Here is a 24928-nt window from a genome sequence, read left to right as displayed (position 1 = left end):
ACAAATACCTTCTTGCTATTCCTATTCTGCTTTTAGCCCACCATTTCCATGAGGCAGGAATCTTGAATTTTCCTAATGGTCCTGAGCCTCAAAACTGACTTTTCCCACTAAGTGATGAGGAGGTTTAGGATCTTAGAGTCCACAACCAGGATCTCTACTTGCAGTTTCAGAACTGAAACACTCACTACCTGTCTTAGGCCATTCCTGCTACGAATAACAAAATACTTTACACTGGGTAATTTATAAATAACAGAAAATTATTGCTTACAGTTTTAGAGGCTGGAAGGTCCAAGATCAAGGTCCCCGGAGACCGTGTCTGGTGAGGGTCCAGTCTCTGCTTCCAAGATTGTACCTGGTTGCTGCATCCTCACATGGAGGACTGGACGAACTCTGTTTCCCCATATGGTGGAAGGGATGGAAGGGATGAAGGAGATGAAAGGGGAGGCAGATCTCTGAAGTCTCTTGTGTAAGGGTATTAATTCCATTCACAAATCCGGAGCCCCCATGACCTAATCACCTCCCAGAGTCCCCACCTCCTAATACCATCACCTTGGTGATTAAGTTTCAACATATGAATTTTGAAGGGACACATACATTCAAAACAGAGCACTCCCCCAGCACTCATCTGATTCCCTTCTTGGGAATTGACCACAGTTGAAGAAAGGGCCCTCATTCATCAGGTTGCAGTTGGGTGGGGTTGGGAGACTGGTCTGTGCAGGAGCATGAAGGCACAGCTCCCTTTGCCTCTTAATGCTGGGGTCATCCCAGCCCCAGTCTTCCCCACAGGATTAGTTGAGGTGTTTATTATGGCAGTGCTGTTATTCATTCTCTCCCTCCACCCAATTCTGTATTTTTTTACTCCCCTTTATCCCCATCTGTTCACTCCCACCCCAAGGATGGATCCCAAGAGCCTTCCTAAATAAACCTCCATATTCAAACCTTCTCCTTATAGTTCGTTTTCTTGGAAATCCAACCTGAACAGGAGCAGACCACAGGGGGACTGACCTGCAGTTTATGTGACTATCAGGTAACTGCTCCGCTAGATGGAGACCACAATCTGACCCCTTCTTCAGGGCAGAAATTGTGGCCTGTGGTGAAATATATTACAAATTCTACTTGCTTTAATTGGTGTATAAAAGTTCAAATTTAGGCCCAAATTTCTCCCTAATCTAGCTACAGATATATATACGTATATCAAAAAAGGACATGCAACAGATTTCTAAATAAAACCTTAAAGCAAATAATTTGCAAATGTTATTATTCTGCCTTTGTGCTAATCTTTTATAAAAAGGCACAGCCACCTTTGCATAACTCACTTTAAAAACAATAAAAAATAGATTCGATCCATCTGCTACCACACGAAGGAAAAATTATTACTAGGCCATGTCTAGGATCTCAGGACCCACTTGGAGATTTTTCAGAGGATATCCCATAAATAACTTCTATAATATGCAAGGCACAGTCTTGGGAATACAAAAATGAAAAAGGCGTATTGCTTTAAGAAGTTTACACTCTAGTGGAGCAGACAGAGAAGTGAAAGGTGTAGTGTGATAAATGCATGAGAGAGAAGGGTATTACGAGAGGACCCAGCGTGTCACCTAACTCAGCCTAGGTAATAGAGAAGGTTTACCAGAAGAAAATCAGTAACACACTTAGCAGAATGTATGCTTTCAAGGAAGAGGAGAGTTCCCGGGGGAGAGAAAAACATATGCATAGGCCCAGAGATAAGAGATAAGATAAGATCCGGGACTTATTCTAGAAACTGAAAGTATTGCCATTATATTGCAACACCTAAAACAGTGCCTGACAATGCTGAATGCTTAGTCAATATTTGCTAAGTAGATCAATGAACAAATGAAGTAGTTGCGTCATTTGACACATCTAGTACAAGGCAGGACAGCTGTGAGAGATGATGTTGGAAAGATTACATAGGAATTAGGTCACGAAGCGTCTTCCTAATATATCAAGTTAAAGGGTTCCTTATTCTGAAATATATGAGAAGTTTAAAAATGTAAGTATGGTGGCCATGATCAGAGTTGCTGACAACCATGCACACTATAGATTACAGAGGCATGATTGAGGGCAGGGAGTCTAGTAGGAGATCATCACAGTAATCCAGGGAAGACATACACTGTTGTGAAGGCTTGAGAAAGAGCAACAGAGACCAATAAATAATAAAGATCAATGCATTCTGGAGATATTTAGAAAGAACTATAAACAAGACTTGGATAACAGTTTGGATTTGCATTCTTGGTGAGAAACAGACACCATTTGCTTTTAAAAATCTTGGGAATTTCATTGGACATTTTGCATCCACCGTGCCGTCCATGTGAGTTGTCAGTTGTCAAGATGCTTTTAGTTGCTTTAATTGAACTTATCTCTGCAAGGAAATTTTTCATAAAGTTATTATAACCCCCAATATTGCTACATCTTCTTTGGTTTTCTTTCAGTTTTCCAATTTCTTCTATTCTATTTCCTTGGTAACCCATGTAGTAAGGTAAAAGAAAAAAATGTTTCTGATGTCTGTATTGTTCAGGGCTGTTGTTTCATTATGTGATACTTCAAAAAATAGCCTTTCATACCAAATTTTAAATTATTCAGAAGAAATAAAAAGTTAACATTACCAATGAGGAAACATAGTCTGTACATTTTCCAATCTATATTCTTCAAGGGAAGGTGTAGCTGGACCAAAGTAGAGATACTTATAGATCTTCATGGTGCTCCTAAGAGTAACAGGCTGGGATATATAGAAGCAACAGCAAGGCCAGGCTGGCCACTCAATGTTTTACCTCCTTGTGAGGAGATTATTTCAGAAAGCAAAGAGAACAGGGGAGGGGAAAAATTAAAAGCTTTATTCTCGGCCAAGCACAGTGGCTCACGCCTGTAATCTTAGCACTTTATTGGCCTCCAAAGAAGTGATAAATTGGGAGGCTGAAGCGGGTGGATCACAAGGTCAGGGGTTCGAGACCAGCCTGACCAACATGGTCAAACCTCATCTCTATTAAATATACAAACATTAGTCAGGCGTGGTGGTGTGCACCTTAATCCCAGCTAGTCAGGAGGCTGAGGCAGGAGAATCGCTTGAACCCAGGAGGCAGAGGTCGCAGTGAGACGAGATTGTGCCAGTACACTCCAGACTGGGCGACAGAGCGGGACTCTGTCAAAAAAAAAAAAAAAAAAAAAAAAGCTTTATTGTCTTCCAAGTTCACTGCAGTTGTTCTGTTTCAATATTAGATCTTCTTACGATTAACATCAGCCCTCTATAGTCAGTCTCAGGAATCTGCAAACTTAGGGGTTTTTTTGATACTCCTATACAGTGCCATTCATCAATAAATTTGGAATGGGAGCAGGAGATAATTTCAAAAACAATATAATATGATCTAGGAGAATACAACATCATTGCATTATTCACATAAATTATCCACTTTTCTCACAGATGGATTCACACTAAAATGAACGGTGAAAGGGGGAAGAAAAAAATTCAGTCCTAGTCCAAGGCAAATCTGTTAATATTTTCCAACCCCTTTTCTTTAAAATGTTAATTGTAATTTGCTAAAAATTTGCATTAAATGAAGTTGAAACATCTGGCATAGAAGGCATCAGGTGATGTCATCAAGCAAATGTGTGATACATCTATGAAAAGTGATCAGATCTGACCAGCAGCAGCTGACTGGACTCTATGGCATTTCTTCCAAGTGCCCTGTCTCCTGTGGCCTTGTCTGCCTTGCTGATTTCTATTATTTGATCCCAATATCTTTTCTATTTGACTCTTGGCAGTGCTTCTTCAATAGCATAGTAATTGCCTGTGAATCTACCACACTGCCACTCTCCCATTACATTACATTTAAGGGCACCACGAGACCTCCAGGATTGACTGCTACACATCTCGGCCCTGACATTGGTATAGCCCGTGCAGTACATGATACTAAGATCCATCAGTGGATGTGGGAAAATATACACACCAAGATTGGGCATGCATTCTAAGACTGGATTGTGGTGACGGTTATATAATGTATAAACGTACTAAAAATCACTGAACTATACACTTAGAATTGGTGAATCTTGTAATATGTAAATTTTACCTTAGTAAAGATTAAAATAAAAAGATTCATCAGGCAGTAGAAGTAGGTAGGACAAGTTTAGACTGCCATTGAACCCATCCTAAGTATAAATCAATACAGGGGGTTCTATCATCATGACAGGAGCTGACCACACAGAAATTCAATTTGTTGGAAGAAAGCACGAAGCCTGTTACATCAGTTCCCAGTCTTGGGAAGAGTAGAAACAATTTAACAACTCAATAAAAGATAATGTTTTTGTTAGTGGTGATGATTCATCATCGTTGACACTGAGATTCCAAGACCAGGTCCCAACTGCTGAGAGAGCACTGCAACAAGGAATTTACAATTGTCAACTGGGGTTTTAAAATGTAAACCAACCCTGTCTAATTTAAGGGCGCAAAAAATAATTTATTGGAAAAGTATGGGGTCTTTCACAGAACTAAATAAAAAGCTAAACAATCAAGCATTAAGTAGAATACTACAGGAAACAGGACGACCACAATAATCTGGTATTCAGGATTAATGAATAGTCTCTTTAGAGAGCTGCCAGCACACACTAACCATCACTAACCATCTTAAACAGTTAATTACCATGTTCTGGGCTAAGTTCTATATTTAAGAAATTTAGGTGTTGCAATTCTCAAACAGTTAAGATGGTTAGTGATGGTTATTGTGATGGCAGCTCTCTAAAGATGGTTAACCATCACTAACATCTTAACTGTTTGAGACCATTCCAGATTTGGTTTCCAGAGAAGTAATGGATTGTTCTTGCTTAGGCCAAGTGTCCATCCATGCCTTGGGTAGGGCTCTTTCACTGACATCCCCTCTAAGACCACACACAATGGAAGAGGGTGAGGGGATTATTTTTCATATTAAAATGAATGTATTTTTACCAAAACTACAAGAAAGGGATGCTGGGCAGAAAACACACACACACACACACACACACACACACACGTCCACTATGCTATTATCAATGCATGCAATCTGAAGTTCTTTTTCTAGATAGTGTGTCCATTAAAGGCAGGAACTTGGCAACTAGGCTAAGATTACAAGAATTTCTGTAGCTTTACAGAAAAGAGGCTAGAAAGAACACAACAGGGGCTCAATTCTGTAAGAGGTCTGAGATTACGTAAATAAATAAATAAATAAATAAATAAATAAATAAATAAATAAATAACAAGAGATTGGAGATAAAACAGAAGTTTAGTTTTATAAATAGGGTGAAGAAGGCTTAAAGGAGGGAGATTCAGATGCGAGAAACTCCAGTGGGAAAAAAGGAGTAGCTATAACTCATAGAACAAAGCCCAGAACATGGTAATTATTTTTGGGCAGCAAGGGCACCCTAGGAATATTGAACCAGTGGTCAGCCCAAGAGCACCTTCTTCTGTTCTCTCTTGTTATTCTCTGCCATCCCAGCCAAGTATCACAGTTGGTCTAGGTCAGTTTAATCACATCTTTATTTTGTTAGAATTAGCTCAGTACTTAGATATCAGCATTTATTAGTAGACCCAGTTGTGGTTTCTCCACAAAATATTTTGAATTTTTCCAAGAAATCCCGTTTCTTAAAATTTTGAGAACTACTGATTAAAATAAAAACCTAGTGGGAGGGAGACTTTGAGTTTCTATGGCTTTGATGTTTTCTGAGTGGTATGGAAAGAATGAAAGTCAGTTAAGGTATACAGTAATTAGTGCCTGCTCTGTGCAGAGTGCTGTGAAAAATACTGAAAATACAAAGATGGACGGTGCTATGCTTTGAATGTTTTTGTTCCCTCCAAAACTCACGTTAAAACTTAATCCCTAATGCAACAGTGTTGGGAGGTGGGGCCTAAAGGAAGGTGTTTGGGTCATGAGGATTCCGCCTTCATGAATGAATTAATGCCACTGTAAAAAGACTGGGGAATGGGTTCACTCTCTTCTGCTCTTCTGGCATGGATATGGAGTTTAAGGTGCCATCTTGGAAATGAAGACCAGGTCCTTACCAGACACCGAACCTGCTGGCACCTTGACCTTGGACTTTGCAGCCTCCAGAACGGTGAGAAATAAATTTGTTTTGTTATAAATTATCCAGTCTCAGATATTCTGTTATAACAGCACAAAACAACTGAGACAGATATCCATCAGCAGTATCCTCAAGGTGCTTATAAAATACTAGATATAAAATACCAGCATTTGTCGTATATATAAATGTATGTGGCATGTGTGTTCAAAGGCTATTAGGGCATAGCATAAGTATTAATACCTAGTCTACCCTGGGGAATCCAGAATTGAATCTCCTTCAAAGGAGAAGTGATATTTACAAGGAGACTTGAAAGAGAAATGGGATTTGGGCAAGTGGACAAGGAAATATGCATGATTATGAGAGCATATGGCGTAACTCTCCTTTAAACATGAGAGGAACTGACATCTTGGAGGAGCTTCGTAAAGTATAGTGCTTCTGGGGAGGAAACGAAAAAGGAATGATGAGGCTGGGAGTCTCATTGTAGATCACATATATCTGGTCATTGAGGCAAGTCATTAAAGAATTCTGAGCAGGAGAGTAACATGATAAAGAGCCTTGGAAAGCCATGAGAAAGATAAAGAAGGGTAAGACCTTCTGTTTCCAGGGACTTCTGCATCATCCAGTTAAGACATGATGAGTGACTGTGGAGAGAATGGAATGGATATCTAGTTGATAAAACGGACAGCAATTAATATAACAGTTAATGTTCATAAAGATCTATTTGTCAGGCATTGACACTGTGCAGTGACTAGGAATCCAGGCTCTGAATCCAACTGCCTGAGTTCAAACATTTTGTCTCCATTCATTATGAGCCATCATGGGCAACTTGCTCAGTTTCCCTGTATCTCAGTTTTCTTATCTGTAATTAGGACCTACTTCATGGGACAGTGAGGATTATTCAGTTAATATATGAAAAGCATTTAGAACAGTGCCTGGAATATAATAAGTACTTAAAAAATGTTACAATTATTATTATCTCATTTTACATATGCATACACTATAATATACTTATTTGAGTATTTTCCAAGGATAGATAGTTGATTCATGATATGTATATGATATATAACTTCTAGCACGACTCCAAGTCCTCTAAGCAACAGACTGGTACTCACTAATAGAAGCTTAAGAAAAGATTTCAGATGATCAAATGATCTGTATATGATGGTTTTTTTAAAACTTTTATTTTAGGTTCGGATATGTGGAGCGATTTGTTACATATGCAAACTCACGTCATGGGGGTTTGTTGTACGGATTATTTCATCACCCAGGTATTAAGTTCAGTACCCAATAGTTATCTTTTATGCCCCTCTTCCTCCTCCTCCCACCCTCCACCCAGTGTCTATTATTTCTTTCTTTGTGCTCATGAGTTTTCATCATTTAGCTCCCACTTATAAGCGAGAACAGGTAGTACGTGGTTTTCTGTTCCTGTGTTAGTTTGCTAAGGATAATAGCCTGCAGCTCCATCCAGGTTCCCACCGAATACGTGATCTTGTTCTTTTTTATGATTGCATAATATTCCTTTATATGTAGGCACCATATTTTCTTTATTCAGTCTACCACCGATGGGCATTTAGGTTGATTCCATGTATTTGCTATTGTGAATAGTGCTGCAATAAACATTCACATGCATGTGCCTTTATGGCAGAATAATTTATATTCCTCTGGGTAGATATTCAATAATAGGATTGCTGCACAGAATGGTAGTTCTGCTTTTAGGATTTTGAGGAATCTCCATACTAGTTTCCACAGTCATTGAACTAATTTACACTCTCACCAACAGTGTATAAGTGTTCCGTTTCCTCCACAATCTTGCCAGCATCTGTTATTTTTTGATTTTTTAATAATAGCCATTCTGTCTGGTGTGAGATGATATTGCAGTTTTCATTCTGCATTTCTCTAATGATCGGTGATATCAAGCTTTTTTCATATGCTTATTGGCCGCATGTATGTCTTCTTTTTAAAAGTGTCTGGTCATATCCTTTGCTCACTTTTTAATGGGGTTGTTTGTTTTTCTCTTGTAATTTTGTTTAAGTTCCTTATAGATGCTGGATATTAGACCTTTGTAATACGCATAGTTTGCAAATACTTTCTCCCATTCTGTAGGTTGTCTGTTCACTCTGCTGATAGTTGTTTTTTTGTTGTTGTTGTTGTTTTTTGTTTTTTTGTTTTTGTTTTTTTTTTTTTGCTGTGCAGAATCTCTTAAGCTTAACTAGATCCCATTTGTCAATTTTTGCTTGTGTTGCAATTGCTTTTGGTGTCTTCATCATGAAATTTTTGCTTGTTGCTCTTACCAGAGTCGTATTGCTTAGGATGTCTTCTAGGGGTTTTGTAGTTTTGGGTTTTACATTTAAGTATTTGATTCATCATGGGCTGAGTTTTTTATGTGGTGTAAAGAAGGGGTCCAGTTTTAATCTTCTGCATATGGCTAGCCAGTTATCACAGCACCATTTGTTGAATAGGGAGCTTTTTCCCCATTGCTAGTTGTTGTCAGCTTTGTCAAAGATCACGTGGTTGTAGGTGTCTGGCATTACTTCTGGGCTCTCTATTCTGTTCCATTGGTGTATGTGTCTCTTTTTATAAAAAGTACCATGCTGTTTTGGTTACTGTAGCCCTGTAGTATAGTTTGAAGTCAAGTACTGTGATGTCTCCAGCTTTGTTCTTTTTGCTTAGGGTTATGTTGGCTATTCAAGCTCTTTTTTGGTTCTATATGAATTTTAAAATAGTTTTTTATAGTTCTGTGAAAAAACGTCATTGGTAGTTTGATAGAAATAGCATCGATTCTGTAAATTGCTTTGGGCAGTATGGCCATTTTAATGATATTGATTTTTCCTATCCATAAGCATGTAATGTTTTTCCCATTGTCGGTGTCATCTCTGATTTCTTTGAGAAGTGTTTTGTGGCTCTCATTGTAGAGATTTTCCACCTCCCTAGTTAGCTGCATTCCTTTACACCAACAACTGCTAAGCCTAAAGACAAATCAGAAAGGCATTCCCATTCACAGTTGCCACAAAAAGGATAAAATATCTAGAAATAAGGCTAACAAGGGAGGTGAAAGGTCAAGTTAATCAGGAACATAAGTTCTTGAGTCAGAGTAGTGACAGCTGATATACAAAGTAATGGATAGAGCCAAAGGCCTTTCTTAAGGAAGAATTTATAGTACTTGGTAATAGATAAACTATCAAAGGTAAATAAAAGACAAGAAGCAAACGTGACTAAAAGATTTTGAATTTAGAGTGCAAAGTACGAGAAACACAGAACCTAAGGAGCAAAGATGTTTTTAGATCATTGAATTAAGATTTTTTGATAGGTCGAATTTTGGGTAATGATGTAACATTTAAGTGGAAATATCCAGTTGGCTGCTGTATATTAAAAGTTTTTAGAGCTGGAAAGTATCTTAGGAATTACCATAGTCCAATTGCCTTATTGCCTTAGCAAGAAAACTGAGATCTAGAAGGATAAATAATTTATCCACTATAACACAAGTAATTAATATAGAACTAAAACTCAAGCTTTCTTTGCACCCAATCTAGTGCTCTTTGGACTATATTGTACTGCCTTCTCTAACTGCTTGGTTAGAGCAGAAGCAACGACAAAACAATAACAATTGGAGAAAACTATAGTGGTAAAATATATTCGAGTCATGAGATCTATGAGGTAGAAAGTTTGGAGCATATACAGCAAGCAATTTTCAATTTATATGCCAGCTCCAATAAAATGTTATGCCTGCTTAATATAGTATAGAAAATAATTCTGAACCTATATCCAGGCTTACTGAAAATGAATTATATAACCAATTAGTAATAATGGACAAGAGCAAGTTGGAGAAGCGGGCAGCATATATGCCACCTATCACTATCACTGGTCAGAAAATTGCAGCCAGAACCATGGGAAAGAAGATAAAGTGTTTGTAAAGATAACAGTCAGCCAAATGTCATAATGGTCAGCCCTGCATACATTAATGATATTTTCTTTCTATTTTTTTTTTTTCTATCTTAAATGGAAGGTGTCAGATAAACTGCCGAATGCTTATTGTTACCCTGGAAACATGAAGGATTTGAATATTTATGGCATCATGACAGAACAGGTTGAAAATACTAAGAGGCAAGAGCTAGAGAGAGAGAGAGAGAGGAGAGAGAGATATAAGCTACTAATTAAATTAAGCTCTTTTACACAACGTAGCTTATTTGTTCTGTACTTTCCCAGGCTTTAGCTTAATTTGATTTTATTCAGAGACTACCTAGTAAAAATTCTTTTGAAATAAACTGTATATGTGAAAGTCAAGATTGTGGACAAACCACACACATTTATATTATTTTATTCCTAGTAACCCAGTAAAAGGTTATAAAGGATACACACACACGTTCACATACACGCTTATATATATTTATATACATACACATATATTTTATATTTGTTTATATATGTGTGTGTGTGTATAAATATTCGTTATTATACATACTTTGTATATGTGTGTATCTGTGTGTGTGTTTCTCCATATATAGAGAGAAAGAGAGAGAGAGCCAGAGAGAGAAATACACAAAATCAATAAAGAATAAAAAGGACAGAAAGCAGGCCATTAGCAAACAAGAAATGTCATCAAATTTCCTAAAGAGATGAAGTAGTTAGAGGAGCGGCGTAGTGAGTTGAATAGTGGTAATCAAAGAGACATGTCCATGTCTTCATTCCCCAGCCTGTGAATGTTACCTTATTTGGAAATTGTCTCGCAGACATCATTAAGTTAAGGGTCTTGAGGTGAGATCACTCTGGATTTCCTGGGTGGCCCTAAATTCAACAATAACTGTCCTTATAACAGTGAGGCAGGGAGCAGATTACATCGACAAGGAGAAGGGCCTGTGAAGACAAAGGTGAAGATTTGGAGTGCAACTGCAAGCCAAGGAATGTCAACGGCTACCAAAAGCGGGTCAAGGCAAGGAACATATTCCCCACAGAGCCTCTGAAGGGAGGGCCACACAGGTCTGGAGGCTAGAAGTCAAAACTCTATGCTGCTGACAGAGTTTTGATTTTTTTACTTCTGGCCTCCAGACCTGTGAAAGAATACATTTCTGTTGTTCCAAAGCCTGCTAAGTTTGTGGCAATGTGTTACAGGTAGCCACAAGAAATTAATGTGCATGGTTTCTACGGAAGCTGAGTAAATTGGCCTTGCAGAAATACAGAGAAGCTCAGAAAACACCAAGTGGAAGCATATAGCAGAAAATGAAGGTATTAATTGAAAATTAGTGTTCGCTATAATTGCCCCCAACTCCCTTACCCCAAGAAATGGGTACCCAGGGATTCACCACTCTAGCAAAACACAGGAAGATTCTTCTCTACAGAAACTGCATGTTATGGAGAAAAGCCGGTCAGTCAGTATGTTTGTTTCCCATCCAAACACCCTAAAGCAAAGTTAATCAATTGACAAGCCCAGCCCACAACAATCAACTTTTCATTCCCTTATTTTTAACAAAGTAACTAAGGAACCCTGGACATTCTTTAAAGTCTCCAGAATTAAAGAGAGGCCAGTAAAGATAAACCAAGATTAAAAAGTCCACAGAGAAAGTTGAAATAATTCAAGGATTCGAAGGAAACGAAAAAGGAAGGCAGTGTATTTATTGAATATTTTCACAGATAGTTATGCCAGTTAATAATCTATTACCTTTCAATTCCAAACCCATCCTCTGTTCTCTGGTTGTGACAGTGGAACCAGTCTTTGCTGGCTGGTTCCATGTAGGCTCCGTTAATAGAGGGCACTGGGAGAAGAAACTGCAAGGTTGAACACTGTGAGATCAGAAGTGGAGGAGGTGTTTTTAATTTTATTTTATTTCAAACTACTTTATTAAGGTACGATTGATATACAAATAGCTATACATACATAATGTATAAAACTCAGTGAGTCTGAGAATAAATATGTACTTGTGAAACCATCACCACCATCAAGTCCATAAATATATTCATCACCTCGGAAAATTTCTTCTGCCCTCTACTCCTTTTTTTTTTTTTGTTATAAGGACACTTAACATAAGATATACCCCCTTAGCAAATTTGTAGTATATAATACAGTGTTTTTAGCTATAGGCACTACGCTGCACAGCAGATCTTCAGAACTTATTTATTTTGCATAACTGAAACTTTATATTCTTTAATCATCACCTCCCCACTTCCCCCTTCCCTCAATCCCTGGAAACCACTGTTCTAATCCTTTGCTTCTATAAGTTTGATTATTTTAGATTCCATACATAAATGAGATCATATATATTTGTCTTTCTGTGTCTAGCTTATTTCACAGATAATGCCCTCTGGGTCTATCCATGTTATCACAAACGACAGGATTTCCTTCTTTTTTAAGGCTGAGTAATATTCCATCATATGTACATACTAAATTTTCTTTATCCACTCATCTGTCAGTAGACATTTAGGTTAACCACAAACCCTTGAACAACCAATAGGTCAAAGAAGACATCAAAAAGGAAATGTAAAAAATTATGAGGCAAATGAAAATAAAAACACAACATACCAAAAGTTATGAGATGCTGCAAAATCAGTTTCAGGAGAGAAGTTTATAGAGATAAATGCCTGCTTTAAAAAGAATTTAGAAGAAAGAAAGATCTCAAATAAGCAATCTAACTTTACATCTCAAGAAACTAGAAAAAGAACAAACTAAGCCAAAATTACTAGAATTTAGGAAACAATAAAGATTCGAGCAGAAATAAATAAGATACCAGAAAAGAAATAGAAGTGATTAACAAAACTCAGAATTGCTTATCTTTTAAAAAGATAAACAAAATTGACAAGACTTTAGACTAACCAAGGAAAAAAGTGAGAAGACTCAGATACATAAAATTGTAAATGAAAGAAGAGACATTAAAACTAATACCACAGAAATACAAAGGATTCTAAGAGACTACTATGAACAATTAGATGCCAACAATTGGATCAACTGGAAGACAGAGATAAATTCTAGAAACATACAACCTACCTAGACTGAATTATGAAGAAATGGAAAGTCTGAAAGACCAATAACGAGTATGGAAATTGAATCGGTAATCAAGAGCTTCCTAACAACAACAACAAAAAGCACAAAGCTCTTTCACTTCACTGGTATTACTGTAACAGCAACACTTGTCACACTCTTCCAAAAATTGAAGCTGAGGGAACACTTGCAAGCTCATTTACAAGGCTGGCATTAGCATGATATCAAAGCCAAACAAGGACATTACAAGAAAAGAAATGACAAGGCCCATATCCCTGTTGAACATAGATGCAAAAATCCTCAACAAAAGACGAGCAAACCAAATTCAACAGCACATCCAAAGGATCACACGCCATGATCAAGAGGCCATTTTTGTTCTGGTGTTTTTCCTCTTGTCAGGCATGCACGGGTCCCTCCGGTGTTTCCCACAGCAGCAGAGGGGCATTCCTGTGGCAACCATGCCCACTCAGGCCTGAATCTCAGCCTCTGGAGATTCCAGGTTCTTTCCTTATTCAATTTTTCCTCAGTCCTAGGAGTAGCAGGTACTTTTTGCAGTTACTACCTCAGTATATTTTAGAGTTCTCTTTCAGTAGTTAGTACATCTTTCACTCAGTTCACAGTTATCTTCCCTATCCAAATTATGGGTGTGGTCATTTTTGTCCTTTGAACTCTAACACAATAGTCAATAAAATGCTGAATTTTTAAAATTCTATAAAATTAAACATTAGAAATAAAATAAAACTGTCAGAAATTACGTTATTGCTAAAGTAAAATTTTCAATATATGGTTAGAAGATTAAGTTTTTAAAAATCTCCCAGAGAATAGAAAAGCAGTTAGAGATGGAAAATATGAAAGTGAGATTAAGATTCAGAAGAGTGGGGGAGCGAAGGGAACAATAAAGTTGCCAATATCTTCTTATAATGGGAGGTATCAAGAGATAATATATACAGTGGCTCAAAAACAAAGGGGCAAGTACGTTATTTAAACATGCAAAGAGAAATTAAATGTAGTAACAGTAACACTTGTTTAGTTCTTTAAATTTATGACACATTTATCCTCACAATAATCCTCCGAGGAATTGACTATTATTGTCCCCATTTTACACATGAGAAAAAACAGGCTCAGAGAGCTTAAGTAACTTGCTTAAGATCATACAGCCGGCAAATGGTGCAAGTAGGACTCTGGAGTCTGTGCTCTTATCTATTATACTGCTCTGTCTCTTTCTATGAGTTTATTGGGAAGAAGTGGATAGGGACGGTGGAAGGCAATGCTGATGAGTTAAATCATTGTCCCTCTCTCTCCACAATAGATTAAGACAATATTTAAAACTGATGAATCAAGAAATAGTGATAAGGGATGGGTAATCACCAGAAGAAACAAAAACAGAAGCTATTTAAGACAACTTGGTCTCAGGAATAAGACTGTGGCAAGGAATGGGTGAAGCAGGAATTTGGCATTTTCCCTTGTAAGCCTTTTATTTATCTATTTATTATTATTATCATTATTATTATTATTTTGAGACAGGGTCTTGCTCCGTCACCCAGGCTAGACCGCAGTGGCACAATCTCGGCTCACTGCAACCTCTGCCTCCTGGGTTCAAGCGATCCTCCCACCTCAGCCTCCTGAGTAGCTGGGATTACAGACGCGCACGCCACCACACCCAGCTAACTTTCTGCATTTTTGTAGAAATGAGGTTTCACCATGTTGGCCAGGCTGGTCTTGAACTCCTGGCCTCAAGTGATCTGCCCACCTCAGCCTCCCAAAGTGCTGGGATTACAGGCATGAGCCACTGTGCCCAGCCCTCTCCTGTATTATTAACATGCACTTTAATAATTTATTCTAAACATTTTAAAAGAAAAAAATTATAAATGATCTCAGTTTTTCTTTTTTACATTTTAAATACTAATTATACAATCAAATGTGATAAGAAGGAAATTCCCTTCTCATCTGTGACAGAGATATCTGACGTCAGTCCTTTAGAGAAGAAGGCCTACAACAGGGTTTGGGAGGCCCTATTTTCACACTTAGTAAGAGATACGAAACTGGTTTCTGATCTAGTAAAGAGATGCCATTTGAATAGTAAGATGAAAAGTTAAATATTAGCAGCCACAAAAGGTTTGAAACTCAAGACAGGAATGAGTGTCCAAAATGTGCTTTTTGTCCAACCAGAGGACCTCTTATCATAGATGAAAGGTAAGCTATCTGGAGGATGGCCTTTAATGACAGGAAAGGGCTCTGAATTCTTGTATATTTTGCTAGACAGACTGGTGGTACCGGCACCATCCTGTAGTATATTTATTAATCTAGAGACTCTATTTTGAAACCTGGTGTCAAATGCATCTCATCAACTATTATACATTTAAACCGACAGATTAAACAGTAAATTAAATAGTTCAGGATAGCAAACCGGTGCATGGTAAAACAGCAATGAGGCTTTACACACCCTTAAAATGTGGTCTTTCAGGCACAGGTAACGATACATATTGATATGCTGCCATCTAGTGCTCCTTGCTTTAGACAACTGAATTAATCACATGCTGAAATGGATTTTTAAATTATTACTATTTTTTAACTCTTCCCCTTAGTCTCTGCAGCAGTTCCTGTTTTTCATGGGGCTTTCTGAGACCTAAACCAAAACATTTTCCTAATAAAATGGTATTTATACACAGACAACAAATCTACAGACAGTTTTATCCACTATGGAAAGCTCAGTGGGTTCTACCTAACCCATGTATACAGGTTGAGTTTTCGTGGCATGTCACCTACAGAAAGGGTAGAAGGAAGGTTTAATTACTTCAGTAAGTCATCTGCTAAATTTGAGTAACAATCACTATTACAAAGCAATTACTATTACTCATAAAATTCCTTTCAACATGTATTAACAGTTGAGAGAGAAGGAATTCCTCTTTTCCCAATATATCACAAAGATACTCTGAAAAAAAAAGAAACAATCTGAAAACCAGCTAGAAATGCTCACTAAATTGCATCATTGAATTCCTCGGGCACCCAAAGAGAAGAAAGAACTAAAACAAGAGTGGAAAGTAGGGGCTGAGCGCTTTTTTACTAGAGGGGCATTTGCTGATGCCAGGAATGTAGTCCTAGAATGCAATGGCCTCCCAAAACACAGGATTCAAGGCCTTGCTCAGTGTGACAACTGAGATGTTTGCATAAAAGTGAAACCCTTAAAAGACTACAGCAGCAAAAAGAAACAAGGAAGTTTGTTTGTAGGGGCTAAAGTTCAGGTAGAGAAAAAAAAAATCTTCCCTCAAAATTATAACCATGTCCTCTCTTTCATAGGATTTGGGTTCAAACCTATACTAATCTGATAGGTTGGATATGGAGTATAAGAAAAGGAGAAAGGTTAAAGGTTATGATAAAAGAAAAACTTTAACCAAATTAAATTTAAAGGAGTTTAATTGAGCAGTGAATGATTTGCAAATCAGGCAGCCTTCCCAGCCAGAGTAGGCTCGGAGACTCCAGTGCAGCCATGTGGTAGAAGATTCATGGACAGAAAAAGGAAAGTGAGGTACAGAAAATAGAAGTGACGTACAGAACCAACTGGATTGGTTACAACTTGGTGTTTGCCTTATTTGAACATGGTTCGAATAGTTGACTACATTTGATTGGCCAAAACTTGGAGATTGGCCCAAGTGTAGGCTACATCTGGTTACCCTTCTACTTGTTATAGTTTAAGATGTACAGAGAAACATTGAGGCTGAATTTAAAATATGTAAGGAGGCAGTTTTAGGCTAAACTTGATTTAACAGTTACTCCAAGGCATTTGGCGTTTGGCTTGAGTAACCGGAAAAATGGAGTTGCCATTACTTGAGATGGAGAGAGTGGGGTTTGTTTGAGGAGGCAGATGAGGAGTTCAATGTTAGAAAAGTTAAGTTTGAGAATATGTCGGACATCTAAGTGGAGACATGTAATATGCAGTTATTTATGACTCTGAAGTTCAAGGAAGAAGAATGGGCAGAAGGGATATATTTGAAAGTAGTCTACATGACAGTGGGACTATAGAACTGTAAGAAATTACGGAGCGAGTACGTGTAGATAGAGAAGTCCAGGAACGTACCTCTGGGACATTCCAATATCAAGAGGTCAAGGAGATACGCATAAACTAGTAAAGGATCCCTAGAAGGAAGAAAAGCAGGAAAATGTGCAATCACCAGTCAGAAAATGTAATGAGAAGTGAATGCATTCAAAATAGCACCCAAAAAATCTACAAGATGCTGAGGAAGAAATAATAATATGAGAGACCCATAAGAAAAGTACCTTATTTTTAAAAATCCACCATATCACCTTTTGATGTTTTTACTATAATTGCTAAAAAAAACTTTGGATTAGAAGTGATATAGCATAAAGCCATTAAAATGAATGGGGTAGATGTATGTTACGGACATAAAAAGCCTTCTAGAATAATAATACATGATAAAGGACAAAAATAAGGTGACAGGACAAAATCTGCAGTAAGAAGTTGTCTTTATAATTTAGTATATTTAGTATATGCATGAACGGAAGTATGAAAGAATGTACAGAAGACTATCAATGATTAAAATCACGGCTGACTTTCGGCTACCACATTATGAATATCTGAATGGTTGTTTGAAATTTTTCCACGTGCACACAAGAACATTACTAACAAAGTTAGAATTTCCAGTGACGATTAAGTGGTGATACATACAGCATCTCCCTCTTATCTGAATGGGATATGTTCCAAGATCCTCAGTGGATGTCTGAAACTGCGGGTAGTAGCAAAGCCTGTATTTACTATACTTGCATGCCTTTCTCAATGTCAAATAAAATACAGAGTCAAATTTCTACATTTCAAACATTTTATTTGGGAAATGAGAAGTGCACTTCTAGGCATACACATAGAATGGGTGGTCTTCAGTATGTCTGAAAAACAAAGAGAAGGTTGGAGGTTTTATAAAAAGTAAAAATGTTACCCATTGTTTTGGAAAGAAAGTTCATTGGCACTAGTCAAGTTTTGGGGAGCTGGCAAGCTCTGATTGGTGAGTGATGGTAGTGGGTAAAACTAATTTTAGTGTCACAGCAGGTTATTTCAGTAGCTATCAGATAAAACTGATTTCAGATTATAACAGGCAGTTTCAGTAGCTGGGCTTGTGGAAAATTTAATTCTTGGAGCAGATGCTATATGCCCCAAATGCTTTTTTCTCTGGGCCCTTCACTCGGATTTAATTGGGTATGACAAGAATGACTCAATTTCTATAATCAACTTTCATGCCTCTCATAAAGTTTAATTTATAAATTAGGCCCAATAAGAGATTAACAGCAATAACTAATAACAATATAAAGTATTTATAACAATATACTGTAATAATAGTTATTACGTGAATGTAATCTCTCGTTTTCTCTCTAAAAATTTTCAAACCAAGCTTGTTGAGTGAAATTTCAGAAAGCAAACCCATGGGTAAGGTGGCACTGCTGTAATAGCGTGGAAATGAAATTACATTATAATGTTCATTTAAGTAGGCAGAAATAAACATTTTACACACAACATGACCAAAATTAAAATATGCATGGAAAACAGACTGAAATGAAATTTGTCAAAAAAGTTAATTGAGATTCTCTTGGGTAGTGGTATTGAGTATTTTTTTCCTTTTTTTCATGATTGTTATGTATTTCAAATTTATCTATAATACGTATATTCTTACTTTTACTTTTCCTGCTTATTATAAAAATTTCCAAACACACAAAGGAAAAAGTATAATAAAATACTAGTTACCTATCAGTCAGCTTCAACAACCATCAAAATTTAGATATACATGTGTCATTTCCTCTCACCTTTAAAAAAAAAAACGAGTATATTTTAAAGCAAATCCCAGACACCTTATCATTCTATTCTGTGTACTTAAGTCATACGCTACATACCCACACCACCATTATTTTACCTAATGAAATTAATAAACATTTCTTAATATCTTCTAAATATTTAGCCCATGACAAAAAATCTAATTTCCTAAAACATGTTTTTCTATAGTTGGTTTATGTAAATCAGAATCCAAACCAGGCACATTCATTCCATCTGTTATGGCTCCAGAACCCTCTCCAGTAGTGTTATGGACTCAGTTATGCCCCAGTTCCAAATGCGTATGTTGAAGTTCTAACCTTAAAGTACCTCAGAATGTGCCTGTATTTGAAGACAGAGTCTCTAAAGAGGTAATTAAATTAAAAGGAGGTCATTAGGGTGAGCCCTAATCCAATATGACTCTGTCCTTATAAGAAGAGATTAAGATACGGGCAGGTGCAGAGGGAAGTCCAGGTGAAGACACAGGGAGAAAACAACCAACTACAAGCCAAAAAGAGAGTCCTTAGAAGAAACCAACCCTTCAGACATCTTTACCTCAGTCTTCCTAGCCTCCAGAATTGTGAGAAAATAAATTTCTGTTGTTCAGGCCACCCAATCTGTGGTACTTTGTTATGGCTGCCCCAGCAAACTAATACAAACAGTAAAGCCAACATCTGTTCTGATTGGTAAATGCACTTCCTGTACAGAGGTTTAAATATTTTGCACATCAGTCACATTTATGTATTATATTATTCAAGAAATTCACTATTCATTATTTATTAAATGTGTCAAATACCCTAAATCTATTTTATTCCTAAATGGTTCAATTCAATTTATATATATATACACACACATATACACACATATACATATATAGGCACATATATGTATATATATAAACCAACTATATATACATATGTGTATATATATATGCAAATTTTTTTCATGGATACTCAGCCAATTTTTATAATTATTACCATACTACCACTCTTAATTGTTTGCCTCTCCTAGGATAGCAGAGTGCTCTTGGTCTTGCACTCTTGAGTAATGAGAGCTAAAACAACATATCTGCTTTATTCAGCTTGAATGGGGCTTATTAATATGTTTAGTATATACCCAACTGCCTGCTGAACAGCCCACTCCATACATCCCATTGAAACTAAACATCTTTTCCTCCATGCTTGCTCTTCCTGACTTTCTGTTGTTAACTGATTAGCCATTCTCTACCCAGTTACCTGAGCCAGAAACCTCGGGACCTTTCAAACTTCTTTTATAGTTTTAAAATAATTATAAACTTACAGAAAAATTGCAAGAATAGTATAAAGAACTTCTGCTTTCACCCAAATTTCCTGTTAACATTTGCTTTATCATTTTCTTTATGTAAGCTATTTACGTTTATATTTATTTACAGTATTTATGTATCCTTTTTTCCTGAACCATTTGAATAGGTTGCAGATATGAAGCCTCATTACCTTTAATACTTCAATATGTGTTTTCTAAAAACAAAAATATCTCCTATGTCACTAGAGTATGGTCATCAAAATCAGAAAATTCTTATTGTTAAAATACTACCATCTAATCCAGAGACCCCATTCAAATTTTGTTAGTTGTCCCAATAATATCTTTATAGCAAAACGATTCAATTCAGAATCATGTATTCCACTTAGTTGTCATGCACCTTAATTCTCCTTCAATCTAAAAATGTTCTTTAGTTGTTCCTTTGTCTTTCATGACCTTGATCCTTGAAGCGTACAGGTCTATTCTTTTGTAGAATGTACCTTAATTTGGGACATTTGGGTTGTCTGATTTTTCCTTATGATTGATTTGGATTACACATTTTTGGCAGGAATGTCACAGAAGTGTGTTCTAAGTGCCTCTAACCAGGAAATACCCGATGCTGATTTGTCTCATGACTGCTGATGGTAACTTTGCTCACCAGTGCCAGATTTCTACACTGTCAAGTTTCTAATTTTTTCTGTGTAATTAATAAGTATTTGCTGGGGAGATGCTTTGAGACTATATAAAAATCACATGACTCTTAATACTCTCACCTTCTAGTTTTAGCATACACTGATGATTCTTGTCTGAATCCACTGTTACTATCATGACTGCCAAATAACGATGTTTCTACTTATAACACTGTCTACATTCATTACATATAGTTGGCATTTTTATGTAAGGAAGAGCTTTTCTTTATCCTGATTTTTCAAAAAAATCGTTTATTCATTTTAGTATGGGCTGAAATATTCCTATTTTATTCAGCGGACTATAATCCATTAACATTATATTGGTGCTCAGATTGACCCAGATGTGGCCAATGGGGGCTCCTTCACGCTGGCTTTGTGCCCTTTTGATATGTTTCTTCCTTCTGTGTTCACTTCCTTAATTTCTGGTGCAACAAGATTTTTCAGGCTCCTATTCTAAAATCAACCATTTCTCCAAGGGACCCAGTTACTTTTAGTGAATAATAGTGTTCAGAAACCAAGATTTAGGCACATGTGCTCATTGCTTCTAGCATACCATTACTCTGAAACCCTTTCAGCAGATACAGCTAGGAAGAGCATAATAGATAGATATGCACACACCTATACAGACTTTCCTCTATATTTATTTCTACATGTGTTTATGTATATATTGAAAACTATAGGTTTACACTGACATATTCAATTCCAATCCAACATCACCACAAAGGTCATTGTGGAATTCCTCCTCTCTCAATTTGTAACTTCCTTCTCTGTCAGTGAGAAACCTGGCTCCCATTAGACCCAACATATTTATTTCCTCACTCCCCTTTCATGCTTGCCACCTCTTTACTTGCCAAGGGGAAGGCGAAACAGCTGGTCATCGTTTTTTATTATTTCTTATCATTCATTCTTCCATCCAATCAATCACTAAGTCCTGACATTTTTACCTCCTAAAAATTTCTCGAACTGATCCATTTCTCTCCATTCTGATTTTTCCTAGCCTTGACCATACCACCTTTGTCTCTTACATGGCTTACAGCAACGCCATCTTAAATGGTATTCCCAGATCTAGATTTGCTTCCTTCCTGTCTGTTCTCCACCCTGCAGTCAGCGTTATCTTTATGATATTAAAATTTGAGAATTTCACTCCATAAAATTCTACAGTGGTATTGCATTGACCAGTACTGTCTGGGTCTCTTCACAGCCTGTTTAACTATCTTGTTTTGTTTCCTCCAAAAGACCCTAGACTCATTCTCTACCTTTTAGTTAGCCAACTTGAACTTTTTTTTTTTTTTTTTAGTTCTGTATTATACCAAACTTTCTTTTAGTGAACACTATACGCCACCTTCTTCTACCTGGAAACCCTTCCTAACCTGGACAACTCTACACATTATTTTGGTTTTTGCTTAAATGTCACTTCTGCTACAAAATATTCCCTGACCTCCCCACCCCACTGCACCTCTGCATGCTACTGTAAAGGCAGAAGCAAGAGATGATAACAGGGTTACACATCCGCAAGTCTGGGAATTGTATTCTGAAACTAAAACCCTACTAAGAATGAGCAGCCAGAGTCATAACTTCCCTTTGGAAAAGCGGGTACTTAAATGCAGTTGTGAGGACAAATGAAAAGTACATAAAACACCTACAATGCATAGCTCCTAGAAGGAGCTCAATATATGTTATCCATTATTCATTCAACAAATGTTCATGAAATGCCAACTATTTCATAGATACTGTGGTAGATACTGGGGATAGAAAAAATACAATGTAAACTATGAAAATATAGAATGAGTATGCAAAGTCTAATATACGGAATGAATATCCAAAGTCTAATAAGGAGTAGGAGTATTTGAAGGAGTCAGTCAACCTGCTTAAGATTCGAAGGATGGACAACATTTGACTGTGATATGCAGTAGTGTAAAAGGAGGAATTTTCAGGAAGAGAGAACAATATGTGTAAGGACAGGGCGTGCAAGGCTATGGATTGTTTTTCATAGTACACATAATTCAATGTTGCATAAAACTGCATGATACACACGATTCAATATTGCATAAAATTGGAACAATAAGCTAATGAGAGATGAAATTAGTCAGGGAGATGGAGCATCTTGTATCCTAGGCAAAGTAATCATTTTCTCTTACAGGTTGCCTTTCAAGAATTTTCAGCAAGAGAGAGCCATTATCCGATTTACATTTTTAGTCAGGACATTCTGATAGCAGTGTGGGGAATTTTAAGAGTCAAAACTGGAGTCACAGGACTGGTAAAGCGCCCACCTGAGGAATTTAAAAAGAGAGAATGAATATGCTTTGGTATAAGATGCATTTAGGATACTCTACAGTTCTTACTAAAACACTGGGAGCAAGTGTTTGACACTTGATAGTGCAAGATTACAGCAAGATAGTGGTGGCTTACAGCAAGATAGAAATCTAGGAGAGTAGGTTTAGAATGCAAAGTTGAACAGCTCAGTTTGGTACACAGCGGATTAGTAATCTTTCTCGTTGCTTCCTCAAAGGATTTAGGGAAGCACATGGCATAGAGATATAGTTTGTAAGGTGTGGCAATGCCAGTGAGAATGGAAAAGCTGGCCTCCATAAACTCTCTCTCTGTACAAACGAAGCAACAGGTTACAGCGCGTGGCTGAAGGTACAGGAAATGGCGTGTATTCATGAGTCCACGAGTAGCGCAACTAGTATTTTTCCAGCCCTGGTGACTCAGAGCTGAAGATGGCGCCTGCGGTAGAAATCAGAAAAGTGGGAGGGAGCATTAGGTGCAGAAAAGTATGGCGTTTTAACTTTTGTTTTCCACACACAGGGAGATAGCTCTAAAGGAATCGTGCATAATTTTTTCTTAAGATTTTGTCTGTAGTACAACTTCATTTTCCACGCTTTAAAATCATGTTTTCTTTTGTGGGCGCGACCGCGCGGGGAGTGACAAATCTGTTTCTTTGCCTCATTCATTCATTTTCTTATTTTGGGCGACTTCCATAACAGCCTCCCCAGTTTTCCTTTGCCCCGTCAGTTTTTCCCTGCGCTTGCTACAATTCTAAGGCGGAAAGAGTATTTTTGGAGGTGAGGGCGGGGAAGACTCAAGCTCTGTGGGAGCACCCGCGCATTTCCGACTCCCTTCCCGCTCGCACGGTCTCGGAGGCTGGAGGCCCGTAAGGTCCCCGAAGCGCGCGCCCACCAACAGCCTGAGGGCCCCGGTGCAGGCGCCGCGCGGTCCCTTCTCCCGGGCGGAGGCGAAGGCGGTGGCGGCGCGGGGGCGAGGGCGGGGCCGCGGTCCGGGCCTAGCGCGCGAGACGCGTCGGTCGCCATGGGAACGGCGGTGTAGGCAGGCGCTGACGTCAGCAGGCCGCGAGTTGTCCGCACTGCGGCACAGAGCCGTGGCTTGCTCTCCGAACCCGGGTCGCTGGCGGGTAAGGTGGCTTCGTGGCCGCCTCACTTAGCGCCCGCGCCGCTGGGCGCGGGGGAGTCGATTTGCACTGTTCCGGGTGTCGGCTTGGGCGGGACAGACGGTTCTGCCTACTCCTCCTCTCCGTAAGTACCTCGTGGGTTCGCTGGTGACGGGAGCGCGGGCCGGGGTGCTCGGCCTGCCCGGCCCTCTCCGTGGCGGCGTGTTGGGGCTGCTGGAGTCCGAGAGCGCGGGGGCTGATCGCGGATTGACCGGGGAGCGTGGGCCGGGTGTCCCGGAGGAATGCGATTTCCCGGAGTCCTCAACGTACTTTTCCGCTTCTTTCACTGGTCTCGGTGTCTCCGGAGAGTTGAGCATGGTGTTCTGATAGGGAATTCAATCTTTGCCTTTCCTACTCCCGATTCTTGTTTAAATGCTTTTAAATCAGATGCGTACTGAGTGTGTTTATTTCCTTTTAGAGTGTCATCCTGGGGCTGAATCTTCAACCTGTCAAAGCCTACTTAATTACGTCTGAGAAAAGGTGATCAATTTGTTAAACTTATAAGAGCCAGATTATATTAATAGGGTTGTTTCGAGATGCATAAAAATAGAATAAAAATGTAGACCATTTAAGCATCCTTATCAAAGGTTGTGCTGCGTTTGGCATTCCTGTGAAAACATCTAATGTGAAAATAAAGTTTTTCCCTTTTGAGAAAGAGATGCCAACAGTTT

The 24928-nt window shown here is 38.1% G+C and overlaps 1 protein-coding gene and 1 long non-coding RNA gene across 4 annotated transcripts in view; one reads left to right on the top strand and one right to left on the bottom strand.

The window, feature by feature from the left end:
* LOC112622924 overlaps positions 1-23540 on the bottom strand; it is a 196794-nt gene extending 173254 nt beyond the window's left edge. The window contains exon 1 of the long non-coding RNA XR_003119055.1: positions 23435-23540. This is a non-coding gene — a long non-coding RNA (uncharacterized LOC112622924). The remainder of the gene's footprint in view (positions 1-23434) is intronic.
* Positions 23541-24155: 615 nt separating this feature from the next.
* AHI1 (Abelson helper integration site 1) overlaps positions 24156-24928 on the top strand; it is a 209378-nt gene continuing 208605 nt past the window's right edge. Inside the window, exons 1-2 of one of the 3 annotated variants that reach the window (XM_025383910.1) lie at positions 24156-24342; positions 24676-24737. The gene's annotated coding sequence lies outside the window, so the exon portion shown is untranslated. The remainder of the gene's footprint in view (positions 24343-24675; positions 24738-24928) is intronic. The other 2 variants (XM_025383908.1, XM_025383909.1) reach the window with 2 other exon arrangements.

The sequence above is a fragment of the Theropithecus gelada genome, chromosome 4 (genome assembly GCF_003255815.1).
Source record: "Theropithecus gelada isolate Dixy chromosome 4, Tgel_1.0, whole genome shotgun sequence".
NCBI lineage: Eukaryota > Metazoa > Chordata > Mammalia > Primates > Cercopithecidae > Theropithecus > Theropithecus gelada.
Note: the sequence above shows the minus strand (reverse complement) of the source record. Positions and strands in the feature narration are given on the sequence as shown.